The 13,625-nt window shown below is 45.0% G+C and overlaps 1 protein-coding gene across 2 annotated transcripts in view; it reads left to right on the top strand.

Annotated features, from left to right (window-relative positions):
• The window catches only part of Akap6 (A-kinase anchoring protein 6), a 391,635-nt gene that overhangs the window by 173,352 nt on the left and 204,658 nt on the right, over positions 1-13,625 (top strand). The gene's annotated exons all lie outside the window — the stretch shown is intronic.

A 13,625-nucleotide genomic window follows, 5' to 3' on the forward strand; every position in this document is an offset into this window, starting at 1 on the left:
CGTGCCGGAGTGTGGTAAAGCGTGACAGAAAAGCGCGTTCTCGTAGGAAATGCAAACTCAAGCTTTCGGGATCTCATCGCTATTCCTTGCACCGATAGCATAAAATCGGCAAAGGCAACGAACAGGAATCCTTGGGTGCCCAACTGTGGGGCTGGTTTCTGCCCCTCTTACACGCTTAGAATTTGGAACAAGTAAGCATCATGGAGAGTCCTGTTATGGGGTGGTTCACGGGAAAGACTGCAGAAGGACAAAAGATGGACATGAAGAGAGAATTTTAGTTCACTTAGTGCTGTGTTTTGAACATGTTTTATGTAACTGCAAGTTTAAAAGCCTCAGAAACCAGTTGCCGCATACAGATAGGCTTGCAGACCATCAAGGACGGCCTGGGTTGATGGTCTGTAGAAACACCGGTGGCCTAAGTGCCTCTCTTGTACTGGGTTTGGAAAGACTGCCCTTCGCACTCGATTCCCTGTAGAACACACTCTTCATTTTTTTTTTTTGTAGGGCATTTCATAATAGCGAGATAAAGATATTCAGTGCTTTATGATGTAAATTATATTAATTAGAATGTCAGCGTTGCCCTGGCATTGTTCTGACAGAAATTCTAATCTGTGTTTAAACAGGACTATATGAACTTTATTTCACATCAAGTGTGCTGTCTTAATTTTCTTGATTTAATATTTTATGGAAAACACACATCTAGCTTCTGAGGTTCCAGAGGGCACAAGGGCATAGGTGCCATAGCTGTGGGTTGCTCATCGAAAGCCAGGTGGAGTGGCTGTGTGGTGTGGTTGGCAAGGACCCTTTCCTCTCTACGTATCGTGTCCCCATGAAACCATTGCATAGTCCTGTCTCAGCTCTCCTATAGAACATCCCCGTGCTGGCCCCAAAGCTAGAATTTTCATTTATAAGGGAGTATTTTGTATTGCTCTAGTTTATGTAGTTGCAACTAACTTTATGTATCTATATTGACTTAAAACGTTGCTAATACAATGTCAGAAGTAACATTTTATATTATTACTCCATTTAAATTGCTACCATGTCTATGACCTTACTCTCCCTAGCCTTAACAATAGCAGAACGTTTTATAGGTGGCTATAGAGAAGCTTAGTCATCTGTACCTCCCTCAAGACAATGTTCTGATCCTAAACATGGGAGTCATTACCCAGTGCTGTGGCTCTCCAAAGAGTCCTTCCTGATATCCCTCTCTTGAAGAGTAGCCTGTAAGGGTTAGCATTTGGTGGTGGGGTGTGTGTGTGTGTGTGCTTATTGTTTTCTCGTTGACTGTTCCGGCTAGAATACGGATGATATAGGCACAGTTTGCTTATCTCTGCTTTCAAAAGGTGAGAAACTATGGTTTTCAGGCCAGTTCATTGGTTGCTAAGTTAGTCACACATTTTACTTCTGATGCTATGAATGGCAATGTGTGGTATCCACATTAGCCTTCTGCGTGTGGTTTGCTGGGGAATGCTGCAGAAATCACCGGGAGTCCCTGGACTCTCCCAGGCCAGTGACCATAGGACAAGACTCAGCCTCTCTCTGTCCACCTTCCCCTCCTTCCCTAATTGCAATCCATATCTTATTGTATTATTGTTGTGCTGAACTAAGATTCTTTTAGCCTCAAAAGGAGGCAAAGTCTACCTTTCTATAAAAACCATTCAAGTGAGGCTAGAGAGTCATATCTTAGCTTAGTCTATACCAACCATTGTTGCTCCCTGATGTGGGAGCAAGAGGGTTTTTACAGTGTCATGCAGTAGTAGAGGTTGTCAGGCACACTGGCTAAATCATTTTTCTAGATCCTAGGATTCAGTCTTTAGTCTTTAGGCGTGTGAGACCTGGAGAGTGAGTGTCTTCTCTGATCTAATGCGTTGGAATAGTTGGCGTCTCCCAGCATTTGTAAAGAACAACAAATACTAAAACAACACTTGTCCGTCTATATCTTGATACTTAATTCAATTATTTTCAATGATGGCTGCCAAGGGTTTTTCTCCAACACTAATCAATTAAAGCTTTGCAGTGCCTCTCCGAGAGACACACAGGAATTTTACTTTAGCTGTAGGAAACTGTGAAATTGTCATGGTACATCAGTGATTTTCCACGATAATTAATCATCTGCTTGCAACCTGGCTGCTCCTTCAAAAACACAATCCCCATCCTTCTGGAAACTGGCATTTTCAGGAAATGTCATTTGGAGGTGGTGCACGGCGAGTATTGGCCATTCTCCTTTTCTGAAACCAATTTTAGAAGTAGCATCGTACGGATGTGTTATCGAGAAGAGTCTCTTTCCTTCACTGTTGTCCACTTCCTATCCTCTTCAAAAACAGTGCCACTGGAGCGTTTGGCCTGCAAGAGTGGGTATTTTAGAGTGTGAACATTCACAAGCTTTGACAATCTGATACACACACACACACACACATATATATACACACACACGTACACACACTCCACCAACATCATGACAGTGAGGCATTCATCACCCCAAACTTCCTCGTGACATTTTGAGATTTCTTCCTTCAGCCCTTCCCAGACTGCACTGCATCCCTAAGCAACGGCTGGTTTGGTTTCTGTCCTATCCAGTTTGTTCTGCCTCTAAGTTCATAGGGGTAAGATCAACCAGCAGGCTCTCCCCTGGGCACAGGCGCCCGATCTCTCTCCTTCATCTTGTTTCCTGTTAGCTATATTGACATTGCATCTACCAATGCTCTCTCTGTGTTTTCGACTAGCATTCAACATGTGCATGGACCACGCTCGACGCCTTGAGTTCTTGATGAACATTTAATCTGTTTCCTCCACGGTCTTTCAAGTTATGTATATCTGATAGAAGCACAATAAACGTAAACATTGTGGATAACCGTCACATGCCAGGAGACGTCACATGCCATCGAAGTGTTTAGACGGCTTTCCTTTAAGGAAATGTTCAGGAGTAAGGCAGCATAGGCGGTCACACAGGCTACATCTGCAGTCTGCCCATGCGCTTCTAGAACGAGAACTCTCATCTCCAGAGTCCTTGCAACTCTTGCCGAATTCACCAAATGAGGACCACACCATAGGCATCGGCGCCAGGAAAACAAGCCAGGTCTTTACTCATCTATAGCCAGTCAGAGTATCCAGGGTGGTCCACTATAGCCCAGCCACACCAGACAGTTGGGCAAGAGGAATGGCTAACCCGAGGGTGGGGCCAGTCTTAAACTTGGAAAGGAAATTTGTGTAGGTGCCACATGCTATACGGTGCAAAGACTGACCAATTTCATATTGCCTGGGAGTTTTAACATTCTTGTAAGAACTATCTGACTATGTAGCCCAGGATGTCAGGGAACTCACTACGTAGCTCAGGCTGGCCACCAGCTTGCAGTCTTCTGCCTCCTTATCCAGAGTACCGGGATAGCAGGCCCTGCCATGCTTGTCTTAAGAAGCAACGTTTTTAATTCGATTTGATACACGAGGGCTGTGTGACAGTAAGACGACTACGAAGTCAAGATTCAAGTTCATATGTATGAAACACTCATGCAGCCAGGCAGACACTCAGGTTAGAGCAGTGGTTCTCAAACGATTCCCAACTTCCCAATGCTGCCACCCTTTGATGCAGTTCATGTTATGGTGACCCTAAACCATAAAATTATTTTTATTGTTATTTCATAATTGGAACTTTGCTACTGTTGTGAATTGTACTGTATTAATGTGTTTTGACTTTCCCAATCCTCCAAGGGGTCGCGACCCACAGGTTGAGAACCCCATGCGCTAGCACGCACTGATCAAAGTTGGCTTCTCTTGGGGGCTTTCCACTAAACAGAGACAACCACAGGTTGTATGATATAGCCCTAGTCAGCAAAATTTTATAGGATAAATGAAGGAGTTCAGAGAAAAGGTTTATTGTTTTCCTAGAGATAATTAGATGCAGGCCTGGAAGGGCATCTATCACTCTGCTGGATCAAAAGAGAGGAGAGAGCTCGGGCAGGGGTTTCACAGTGAGGGCGCTTGAGGAAAAGTGTGTGAGGGAAGCCATCAGGTGTGTCTGAGACTCCGCTTGAGCCCTGAAGGGCGCTACTGGACAGTAAGGGACACCGAATGACGACTTAAATCACCAAACGTTTTCTGGGGCACTGAAGGTTCTGGCTTTGTGTCAAACAGAAGAGTGGCAGGATTCAATCACAAATCCCACGGGGGTAAGGCCAGGCTGGCATAGACTAACTGAATGATCACAGCGGAGAACGGGCTTGAGCACAGCCTTTGATGTTCTAACACAGACTAGTAGTTATCATTCTCCCAAAATGTGGATTTTGACTGCCGTGTGTAGATATGACAGGAACTTCACGAGGTGAGTGGCAGTTACCAGGGCTGAGGAGAGACCTCTCTGCTGTTCTCTCACACATCAGCTCCCGTGCTTGCTTGCTATTATCTCGGGGCTACCCCAAGTATTTCAAAACAGCTACACACACGTGCTCTGCTGTGTGCTCAGTTTAAACTAGCAGCAGGTCAAAAGCAGTGGCTATAAGGCCACCTTATCCCCTCTGCACAGCTTTGCGATGTCTCCATTCTGAGTACGCCATGGTTTGCTTTAAGCAATCCTTTGGGCTGGACATTGAGGTTGTGTGGCCCTCTATTTTAAGTAATGTTTCTGTGCACATGCTTAGACCTTACTCATCCTGTTTAGCGTGAGCACGTCCTTACATTCGGACTTTCTGGCTAAAAGTTACGCACACTCAAAACTTTCATCCGTTATAAAGTGTCTTCGGTGGAGGCGATCAGTTTGTGCTGAGCGCTGAACACGCCCACTACCGCCTGCCGCTGGGGCTTGTTGGCACGCGGCTTAGCTTTGCCCATGCGTACTTAACGGGGGGGGGTCATTTGCTTTTCTTTCCTCGGGTCCTTTCTGCTCATTATCTTTGCCTGTTCTTCTGCTGGGTCTTTCTTATTATTTTACTTCTGGATTATCATGAGTTTCTTAAATATTAAAGGAATTAATCCCTTGTCTGTGTTGTGAATGGAAAATATTTTGAAAGGAAACCATCAAGAGGTCTTTCTTCCAAAAGTACAGAGACACTCACCAATTTGTGCCAGCCCTGGGAAGCCATGCTGGGTCTCTACACCTGGCAAAACCTAGAGTATGAAGTCAAATCTAGAGTCTTAGATATGGAGGGTCGAGTTTAAGATCGGACACTTTGTAGGTGAAGGCCAAGACTAAGAACATTTCATCAATGAGAGCGGTCGGTGAGGGGAGGTGGCAAGGAGACCAGGAGTAGATTAAAGGGGACAACCAGGGATTCACACCAAGATCTGCTTTTGAGGCTCACTCATGTTCAGTGAGAAATGTCAGACAACATCTGTTTGTCTGGTCTACAGTGCTCTGCACAACACCCAGCAGAATGTGGGTAAGACTCAGATCCAGGGAGGTATGCAAATGGCTGAGCACTTCTCAGCAGGGCCGGGCAGTGCCGTGTGTGTGTGTGTGTGTGTGTGTGTGTGTGTGTGTGTGTGTGTGTGTGTGTGTGTGTACCAAAGTACTGTGACATCATCACTTCACAGTGTGTAGTGTGGACTGAGGAAGGCCCTGTCTCTCACTCAGTGTCTAGTTAAAGAGAAACATTATACTGTACTCAGTGGGAAAAGCAAGCTGTGAAACACAATAAACTGAAAGGCAGAAACCACCCTACAGACTAACCAGCTCAAGCAGGCTGTCCTGGGCTCCTTTGAGCCCTTTCCTGTAAGACAAGTCCACTTGAAAGTCCATGTTGGATATTCTATTCAGTAACTTGCTTCTGAAGACATGTCTCTCTCCTTATATATATAAAACCAGTGCATTTTCATAGCGACTTAATATTTTATCTCGTGGACATGCCCCAGTTTAGTTAAATCTTGTCATGATGGGCATTTAAGCTTCCTCCTTATTTCTGCTTTCTTTTTCAAATAATGTTCCAGGAATATTCTGTCTAACACTGGTAGAGAATCTTGTCATATTCCCAATATAATAATAATAATAACAATAATAATAATACTAATAATAATAATAATAATAGTAATAATAATAAATCTTTAATAATCTAGGAACAGCTTTCACTATTGGTAATAAGAACTTAGGCAGACCCACGTTTGGTTTTTGTGTGGGATATCTGAGTGCCCGTTTACAGGTGGACTTTAAAAGCACATCCTTCTGACCCCCTTTGTTCATCCTAGCATTAGTGCCTGTAATTTGAGTTGGCTGCCACAAGGTGGCAGCGGAGCACCAGAATCCATTTGTTCTTGACCCATCCTTATTGCCCCCTTGCCCCAGTCTTCATTAAACACAATTGGACTTAACTAGCACCAAGTCTGGTTGGGAGAATGATCAGCAAATGCAGATGCTCACGCTTGCCACCACCACCTAGATCTCTTCATTTCTGAATCAATCGATTTTATTTCCACCACAAGAAAAAGCAGTGTACCGCTCACAGTTTTTCCCAAACACTTCCGACTGTTTTGTCTTTTGCTTGCCCTCCTGCGTCTACCTCGGCTCCATTTTTCATTGCTTGAAGTTAAGAGAGAACAGAGTTTGTTTTTTACCTGCTGCCCACCTCTCCTGCCTCCTTTTCTCCGCTGAGATGATGGGGCAGCCATGGCCTAAGCAAGTTGTGCTTCAGAAGACCGGTAGCTGCCATGGGGCTGTGCTGCTCTGCAACCAGGGCTCAGTCCACCAGACTTCAAAAGCCAGAGCCAGTGTTTGGCCCAGTCGAGTGCTGCCTCCCTCAGCCTCAGGAGCAAGGCCACAGCCTTCCAGGAGCTTTGAAGTTCCATTTGCTCGTCCCTGGACTCCCATCAGTTTAAAGTGTAGCTGAGTGTTTAGTGGGATATGACACCTTTTCTCCTCTTAGGAGAAATACTCAGTTCCCAAGCTGAGTCCTTTGCTTTGTGGGGTGGGGTTGGAGGTCTGTCAGGAGTTTCAGCATTTGGGCATTTTGTCCTTGCTCGTGGCAAGGAGGGGGAGTAGGCAGAGTGAGAGGCTCATTTTGGACCCGTGACAGTCATAACCACATTTAGGGCTCATCTGGTTCATTCCGTGTGTGTAGGAGACACGCGCGTGCTACCTTACAGTCAGGAAGAACTGCACCTCCTTCCTACTGATTCAAGGGCTCGTAGGCCATCATATCCAACAATTCTCACTATTTTGAGAATTAGTGCCCAGTTTCCTAATGCCTGCTTTTAACTAGATTATCAGAGAAGTGGTGTGTTTATCAGTCACTGCATATCCAAAACTATGGACTCCTGGGCAGTGAAGAAAAGTTTGCAGATGGGCCTTGCTTTATGCGATCAATGCACAGGGCCGAGGACGTTGATTATGGACAAGGGACTCACATCTTATTGCATGGAATTTTGGAATCTCGAGTCAGTTTATCTGGTGTAAATAATAAAAACTCGAGGTTTTTATATTAACCAGGAGAAAAATGACCTGGCACGTGACTGTTGTGACGGCGAGATTAGCAGCGGCAGGCGAGAGAGCCTCTTCCATTTGGGGGACCTTGCACGTCTTCCTTGAGTACTTATGAGTATACGGCAGGAATAGCTCACAGATGCTTGGAGAAGTTGAAATTCTGTGTGTTGCTAAGTGAATTTGTGACAAGAAGAACTCATGAAGAAGGGGGAACCCTGAAGGTTTCCTTTTGTTTGTAGGGGTGGGATTCATCTCTTTTGGCAAGATAAAGCAATTAAAAAAAAACGCAATGGAAATAAAAATGGTAATTCAGTTATTAGAAGGGTTAAAATCCTGTAGCTTTAATATTACTACTTAAAAATATGAACACTGTATGACTAGACAGGATGTTAATGACTTGACATTACAAAATTTATTAAATTTATTTTTAAAGTGGTTTGGTTCCCCCTTTCAAATGCATACAGCATGTGGGAGTTAGAATAGATCTGCCCCAGGCTGCCAAAACAAATTTTTAATGGAACTGGAGTCCTTCAGGGACTGTCCTAAATCCACATAATATTCTTAAGTCCTGGTGTTTGCACTGGGACCTGTGTATTAGCAGATGTACGTGTGAATAATATACGTATATCCATCCATCACCCTGGTGAGTCCACATCCTTAAGGGCTGCCGCACATCAATTATTCCACCTCAGGGGGTAGAGAGATATTTGGGCTAGCATTGACCTCCTTTTCAATCAGGGCCTCCAAACAGTATGTTCCAGAAGTCAAACAGTCCCTTCAGACAGAACCTCTGTTTGAGAATGCGTGTGGCCTGATGTTGCCGTGCTGAGGAGTCAATGTGATTACCTGTGTCAGGTGTGGAGGCCGCATCCAGAGAAGCAAATGAAAATCCCGTCACTCAGAGTCACCGTCAGCACCCAGGATCTCACTCATCTATCTACATCTTGCATAAGTTATTAGCCAGTGTACCAGGGAAGAGTGTCTACCTCAGTGAGCTGCATCTACACACACGCAAACACACACACACACACACACACACACACACACACACACACACACACACCTCTGAAATAAATTATAAATTGCTTGAGAAGCCAGAAGCCAGATTCTCTTTCAAAGGTTTGGAGCCATTTTTATGAACTGAGATCTTGGGAGCGAAGTCTCTTCAGGAGGAATGAGTTCTTTTGCTTTTTTTTTTTTTTTTTTTTGTCTGTTTGTTTTAAAGGAAAACAAAGACTTTTTAAACATGTGGTTTTAATTTTAAGATAACTTGGAAGTTATTTCTTAAATGCACCACGTCCTCTTCCTAAGCTTCTGATGGTGCGTTGTTCTGATGTTATAGCGGAAGGTGTGTTACAGATTGTTGTGACCGAAACACCAAAGACAAAAGTCGCCACTTCATTCTCTTGGGAAAATGTACAGTGACTGGCCATTTATTTAATTGTGTGCTAAGTACCACATGATGAGAGGATAAAGTTAAATTGATGATTCAGGTTACCCCAGCCAGGGTACAGTTTACATGGCAATTATGCTGGGTCATCTAAGCGTAATTGGCAAGTAATTTTGTAAGCGAAGGAACATGACAGCCCATTTACATGGTGTTCACTGAGTAAAATTTGGGGACATTTATCAACCACTCTCGAGTGCAGAGTGGTCGTATTGATATCTCCCGGTGTCGCAGGCTGTCGGAAGCCGGTCCGAGGGATGAGTCTCCACGCACACACGCCCTTCTAAACCACAGCTCTTCTCTCGAGGAGCCCAAGGTTGGGAAACAGACCTGCCAATAATTTTGAACAGAGGTCGGTTCAGGGGAGGCTTGAAGCTGGCTGTGGTGTAAGTGTCAAGGGTGGAAGGTCAGGGAAGCCTTGCTAGAGAGCACACTGAATTGAATTTTAAAGGGTGACGGGGCTTTGCTGGAACAGCACTTGGCAGACAGAGGCACAGCAAGAGCAGAATCCTAGAGGAACAAGTAGACGACTCGGGGGAGAACCCTCACAGTTGAGCAGACAGAATGTGAAGCCAGGTAAGGGCTGAGCCTGACACTTGGCCCCGGCCAGCCATTCAAGGACTTAGGAAGAGCTCGCCTCTGTCTGAGCTGCTTTGAAGACATCGTTTTGTATAGTAACAATTACTGTGCTGCTATTATGATATACTAGGCTCTGTTCTACGGGTATCAAGGGATTTTTATCTTGTTACCACCTAGGAAATAGGCACTAATATTCCTTTCGCAAATGAGGAAACTAAATAGACAGAGGTTGCCCAGAACTAAACAGAGATTGATAGAGGAACGGGGCTTTGAACATCACCGCCCAGTTCTGAAACTTTTGCCGGCCACTAGCACTAGCCCACGCGATGCTTGTGGCTTCCTTAACACAGTCCATGGAATTCTAGACTAACTCTATTCTATGCCCACGGCACTCTCTGGGCTCTGGGAGCGGTGAGTGTGGCCATTCTGCTCATGGTCCTATTTGTGAGTTTGAGATAATAGTGCCTGTAGCGTATAACACACAACCAATGTGTAGTGTGGAGGGAGGGCGTGGCCACAGGCTGCGTGGGCAACCTAAGAAGGGACGCGGTGAGGCTTGGAGCTAGAGCAGTGTTAGTGTGCAGAGGTGCGAGTGGGACAACGGCTGGGCTCGGGGACTGACCCGGCATGTGAATCTGATTGGCATATTCTTGTATCACTTCTGATTTCCAACCAGGATGCTGGAGAGGTGACTTGGCAGAAGAATCTGAGGCACCAGGAAGTTCACAGAGCTTTTACATTCCTGGGAAGAACTATGCGGGCTCAGGATAAAAGAGACTTCCTCAGAGATGGCTAAAATTAGAAGGGACAGTCTGGGGACAGAGCTGCCCTGGGGTACACGATGAGTAGTTGGATGGCCTTCGGGACTCTTCTCTCTTTGAAAATTCTCTAGTCTAAAGTAAATAAAACCTCTCCTGCTTCCCTTCCTAAGCTGCCTGGACGAAAAAAAAGATAAAAATCAAAGAATTAAGGGCTGGAAAATATCGAGTCCATTTGCCTTGATAAAGGAATGGAAGGCCAGCGGGTTACAGGACCCATCCGAGGGCACACCCTGGAGGAAAAAAAGGCAGGGTCATTGGCTTCTCTTCCTTACGTCTCAGTAACGTTTTTGGTTTCGGTGTCCCTGTGTGTGAGCCGCCGGTAGGTAGACAAAAGCAGCAGAGTCATGGTGTTTGTCTCTGGGGAAGAGAGCATTAACAATAAGGGGTTCCTATCCCATGGCAACCTAGGCCATTTATCAACCTGGAGTGTGAATTTAAACCTTTATGAGAGGGCTTAGGGAGAAGCTCAGTGGGTGAGACCACTTTATCTGCAAGCACAGGAGCTGAGTTCAAATAGTTAGTACCCACATAACAAGCCCGTCACAGCTGTACATGACTCTACACCCAGCAGTGGGGGACAGATTCCAACAGCTCACTGATCACACAGCCTGGCCAAAAGGGTGAGCTTCCGCTCGTTCAAGTAGGAAACCCTTTCTCACGGCAGTTAAAAGCAAAGAGTAAGACTTGTGCTGCTCAGGCTTCCACAGAATGAATACTGAATGACATATGCCCACCACACACCTATACCACACGTACATAGCACACACATACACACACACACATGCCCATGCTCATGCACTAGTGCACACACACACATACACATGCACACACACATATACATGCACACACACAAGCACACAAATACATGAACACAGTACACATACCGCACACACACACATGAATGCACATGCACGCACATGCACATATCCACACAGCATGCACACACACATGTACATGCTCATACACACACACACACACACACATACACATGTGCACATGCACACACAGGCAGTATGCATAAATGCACATACACAGCACACACACATGTATGCAGACACACTCATATGCACAGCACACACACACATACACACACACAGGACACACAAACAACACACACACACATGCTCACAAACACATGCCCACGGTCATGCACTGTCATGCACACACACACACACGTATGAACGTACATGTACATGTACTCAGCACACACACATATACACACACATACATGCACACATATACATGCACACAGCACACACACAAACACACACATGCATACACACAGCACACAGCACACACACATGCATGCATATGCACATATGCACATACCCACACACAGCACATACACATGCATGCACACACACACACTACAGGGATTTTTCTAAGCAATATTCATGGCCAGACCATGCTAATGTTTTCCACTCATTGTCTCAAATTCTCACAACCATGTAGTAACCTTGTTTCACCTTGTTTCAAAAAGTCCCTAAAGCATGGCCTGCTTCCTGAGACCAGACCCTGCTGATTTCTGGCGTCACCGTCCTCAAGTGATGCGGATGTTTTCTTGAAGTCGGCTTTGTCTTTGCAAGGAGATTATTTACATATTAACATCTATAATTTTATTGATATAATTTTGTCTTCGTTTTTTGTTTGTATCCTCTATATGTTTGCATCATCATTAAAATCGCAATATAATATCTTACCAGCTTGTAAGAGGTACTTAAACACTTACTGAAAGAGCTCTCAGTCTTCACTTACATGGTATTTGGAAAGGTGCATTCTATACTGTGAGCTCCGGCATCTAACTGGTGTGGATGGCATTGTGGAGTTGTGAGCAGCAGCTGCCACGCTCCTCGTGATTGATTATGACTTGCTGGCTCGCCCAGGCCCTCTGACAGAGCAAACAGCTCGTGTTTGGCCCAGTGCAGAGTGGCTCCTAAGCAGAGACGCTCTGAGGCAGACAGTAATGACTTCAGGCTTTGGCGTTTCTAGCTAAACACTTATTTCCACCCCAGCACACCACCGCCCTGTGGAAAGCCTTGTTCTCATTTTCTGAGGGAATGAAAATCTTTGTGTGAAGAAGTGTCACCAAGTGTCTTACTCATCAGCATGTACACCGTCTCTTTAAGTGACAGTGGGGGTAAGAGTTCATCAGTTCAACGTGCCTTTCACATTTGGAGACTCCTGACTAATAACCTCTGGTATTTAGCATCAGAACAGCCAAAGAACTAGATTCTGGCATGCACACTGCTCTCACGCATGGAGGAAAACTTAAAAAGGCAGAAGATTTGCTCCGATTTTCTTCTATTCATTTAGGAGAAAAAGCATACATACCTTTTTCTAAATAAAAAGAGTATGAACACACAGAAACATCTGGCCCGTATCACCACGGCAACCTCCTATAACGGCCAGCTTGTCTCCAGCGCGTCCTTAAAAACGAAGTCTGTATGCAGCAGGCAGCAAGCCCTTCCTAGCTCTTAGCCCCTCACGTCACTGGCATGTCACCATGGTTCTCTCATGACTCTTGGGGTCAAGTCCTGTGTAGTCACCGTTGCTGTGCAGACCTGCAGACTATCCCGGCACATGAAGCACTCAGAGCTTCTTGCTTCTGCGTCTCTGAAGGACCTCCCCAGAGCTGCATACAAGTCAGTTTGTTCCTCATGAGCTCTCTGCAGGCCCTGCTGAGACTGGATCTGTGGGCGCCCCTAGCTGTTAGGACCTTTGAAACTTGGCTAGTGTAGTATATTTTAATTTAAACAAATTCGAATCCCATTGGGCAAGGCTACTCCGTTTTGCTTGAGGGCAAAAGGCTCTACCATTTGGTATCACACATCAAATCCCGGTTACACACGTATCCTATGCTGGGTCATACAAATACACCTGTAGTTATCTCTGTGACCCAATGGACTAGACCATAAGCTGCCCAAAGACTGTGGCTATGTGTCGCTCCCTTTTCATATGTAAATCTGGTAGGAACGGCTGGATAAATATAACTATCCTATACACCTATAAAATACACCTAGAAGATATACTAATATATAGATTATATATAGTATATACTTAGAAAAAAGTAAATTCACTCAAGAAGGAATTTGGGGTTCTTTCTGGTACTCATGGTACTTCTCAAACATCCCAAGACTTGCAGTGCTCAGGGGACCTGGTAGATACAGGCAGTACCCACAGACAGCTGGGTGTACCTGAGTTGTCTGAATTTACAGCACATTCAGGTCTATAAAAGCTGATGGTGCCAGATGTTGTAATAACCCCATTGCCCATTGGTTAACTTACAATAACTGCTTTTTATCCTTTTTTCCTGGTTGTCTTAAAACTCTTTTTTTATTGGTTATTTTATTTATTTACATTTCAAATGTTGTCCTCC

The sequence above is a fragment of the Rattus rattus genome, chromosome 7 (genome assembly GCF_011064425.1).
Source record: "Rattus rattus isolate New Zealand chromosome 7, Rrattus_CSIRO_v1, whole genome shotgun sequence".
NCBI lineage: Eukaryota > Metazoa > Chordata > Mammalia > Rodentia > Muridae > Rattus > Rattus rattus.